Consider the following 3,396-nt stretch of genomic DNA (forward strand, 5'->3'; position numbering starts at 1 on the left):
ATATATAGCTATACACCTTGGATAAGTATTGAAATGTTAAGATTCTACTTGATCGCTTTGCAGGGAACTGTGCTTCTGAGCGTGGGAGAAAAGAAAACAAAAAGTAAGGTGCTAAACCTGAAGGACAGGGAAGTCTTTACCTCAAAGAAATGAATTTTCTGATCTCATGGTATGAAAAGTCTGATTCTTTTGTTTTATTTTATATGTTTTCCTAAGAGTCTTCTCACTAATAGCTCTCAGATCTTAACTAAATGTTCCACAAACAGTGTATATACAGTCGTGATTTTACATGCATAGTAATCGGGACAGAAAGAGAATGGTGCAGAGAGAAAGCGACTGGTATAAAGTTACACGAGACATTTGGGATAGAGGCAAAAACACAGCCTAGAGCACTGATTCTCAGCCAGGTTGCTGTGACACCCTGGCATGCCACAAGATACTTTTAAGTGCTCTCTGGGGTGCCACATAACATTAGCACTGTTAGGTGGGCAAATGCCTACACACGATTCACAAGATAAACCCAGAGATTCCAAATGGGAATCCGTAATATCAAAAACATTTCTGACCTATTTTTCCACAGTCAAGAAGCAAATGAAAGCTAAGAGCTGGCATTTTCAAAGCAAGGCACTGAGTCTAGCAAGGAGTGCCTTGGCTCTAAAAAGAGGGAGAACCACTGGTTTAGAGACTCTTGCGTGCCAATCCAGGAGTGTCAAACTTACCTGGAGCCCTGGGCCTGAATTTGACCTCAGGACCCCTCAATGTTCAGATGCAACCTGGAGTTTGAGGGTGGCCAAGGTGGTGGCAGCAGAAACAATGGCTGTGGTGTGTGTGGAGGTGGTGAGTGGTCCAGCAGTGGTGGCTAAGGAGGTGGTGAGGGGTAAAATAGCATCAAGGGTCTGGGGGCAGTAGTGCATCTGGTGGTGGTGGGAGACTGGGGACAGCAGTAGGTCAGTGATGGGGGTACAACTGCAGTGGGGGCTTGGAGGCAGCTGTGGCAGTGAGCCAAGCTTGCTGCTGACAGCCATGGAGAGTAGAGCCAATAGGCTTCTCATTCTGTGGCAGGTCATGACTCCTTCACCTTGTATTAGCCAGGCAGGCCAAATAGAGGCACTGAATATGGGCCATACGTTTGACACCCTGTTCTGGTCCGTTGTTTTAACTACACATGCAGCTTTCTCTTTGCCTGAAAAGGGAACTGGCATTATGGCACATAAAGAAATTATGCTGCAATATAATGTAGCAATTTAGGGAAACTTAGGGAATTTTAGGGAACCCGTATTTTCACTCTCTCCCTACACATAAGGTTTTCTTCAGGCCATAGTCATTAATAGAATTTGGCTGAGTAATCAGCAGCACTAGCACCCACTGCCTTTCTTCCTCCTCTGGGAAATGAAGGTTTCACATTCTTTCACTGGAAATCAAAGAATGAGGATTCTCTAAAGCCAGGGGTCTCTCTTCTCCTAGTGCAAGAAGCTATGCCAGCACCATTCATACAGGCTAGTTTACTTGTATAAACCTTGTGCAAGACACCTTCTGTGTTGACACAACGGATTGCTGTGTAGAATGACTTTTCAGAATGACACTTTTCTTTAGCCTGCAATTGTCAATCATTTCACAATAAACATGGGATCAAAGTTCTGTTTACCACGGGATTAATAATTATCCTAACAATGTGAAGCATAGCTCATTGGCACAGGAAAACTTTTCTTTGTAGTTTGACATACTGTATGTTTAAATTATGTTGACTTACAATGTCAGTCAATATTTACAAATATGGGCTTGGGAGGTCCTTACAGACTGAAATGAATGGAGATATTGGGGGAGTTAGAAATGGAAGAAACCTGCCTGACACTAACTTCTAAAAGATACATTTCAAAGAGTCAGGAATTAAATAAGATGGGCAAAATTAAGTATCTTTACCCCTCTTTAGTTTTTAATGATATATTATGGGAAGGTTTTCTATTTTCTGGGTCTGACCATTTATTACTATTGTATGTTTGTTTTAAAAAATGCCACCTACAAAGGAGGAGGAGGAGGTGAACCGGAGGTCATTCTTTAACTCATGGATCAATAGATCTTTCGCATCCTTGAACTATAATGTCAAACATGGTTGTCTAAAAATGCCTCACACAGTAAACCAGCTTTACGTTCTGTATAAATTATGGGCCATTTTTACACCCATGTGTATATATCACACACACAACCTCTGTTAAGTTAAAGATTGAGATAAGAATATGCTCTAATATCAAAGGGTCTAAATATAAAGTATATTATTTATATTAAATTCTTATATGTTTCACATTGTTGACACAGTATTTATTCTCCAACACTTCTATATCTTAATCAAAGTCAAATTATTGTATTCAGAATGAAAATACACAAAGTCTTTGTAGTTCAAGTGAGTGAGGTCTTTTCTAAGACATTCAGGGCGGGGAAGGAAATGTGCAGCCTGGCAGAACAATATGAAGCTCCCACATGAAAAACCTATCAGAAAGTGTCTCCATATTTCAAATTTAAAAATCAAAGGGAGCCATTAAAAAGGAGCACATTGTCTAAAATGTGTTGAACTGAGACATGTATTCATTCCTTCCCTGAGGTAAAACCTGTACAACTCTTGGGTTTACAACCCATAAATTATCAAGTCGTTTCTCACTGGTGGAATAAATAGCAGTCTAGTGTGTTTGCATCCACACATCAGCTGAGACTGGAGAGAGCTAAATTTACAAAACATTGAATCAATAAGGTATGTGCGACTTTGTAAACAGCATGAAATTCAGTAACTCCAGCGAGGAGGCATCACAGCTAATCAGCTGGTTTTCAGCTTCTCCAGAAGTTTCTCCCAATGCTCACAAGAGGCTTCCACTGGCTTCCTGCAAGCTTCACCACATCCGCAGAAGGGGGAATACGCCCCAACATGGGAAACGAGAACATGTTGCGAACAAGATGAAACTAAGAGCAGAGTGAGGAGAACCAAGCTGAATAATGAATAGGAAAGCATGTGGCAAAACAGAGGCTGATAGGTCTGGGAGGTCTTTTTTTCTTGTCTTTTGGGAAACTAGACATACAGTTGTGAGGTTTTTGTTCTTTTTCTTGGAAGGTTAAGGAGGGTCAAGGTTATTTTTCATTCCCAGACTCATTCCAGGCCCCTCCACGTCTTGTCCTTTCACTGAAATCCATCTGTCTTGACAGCTGCCTCCTGATTGGCAGAGCAGGACAAAGGGCTTCCTAGATCACCACGTCTTAAATCGGTGCACAGAGGAGAACGCTTGGTGAAGCAAGTGCTCTGTCTTTAGGGTGTGTTTTTGAAGCGGCTTAAAGGAGGTAGATGTCCAACTTCCATTGACTTGCAGGCCTAAGCTTCTTTGAAAATCTCAGCGTTAAGATACGGACACAAGC

This window comes from Gavialis gangeticus, unplaced genomic scaffold (assembly GCF_001723915.1).
Source record: "Gavialis gangeticus isolate Ggan-Ray unplaced genomic scaffold, GavGan_comp1, whole genome shotgun sequence".
NCBI classification, from domain to species: Eukaryota; Metazoa; Chordata; order Crocodylia; family Gavialidae; genus Gavialis; species Gavialis gangeticus.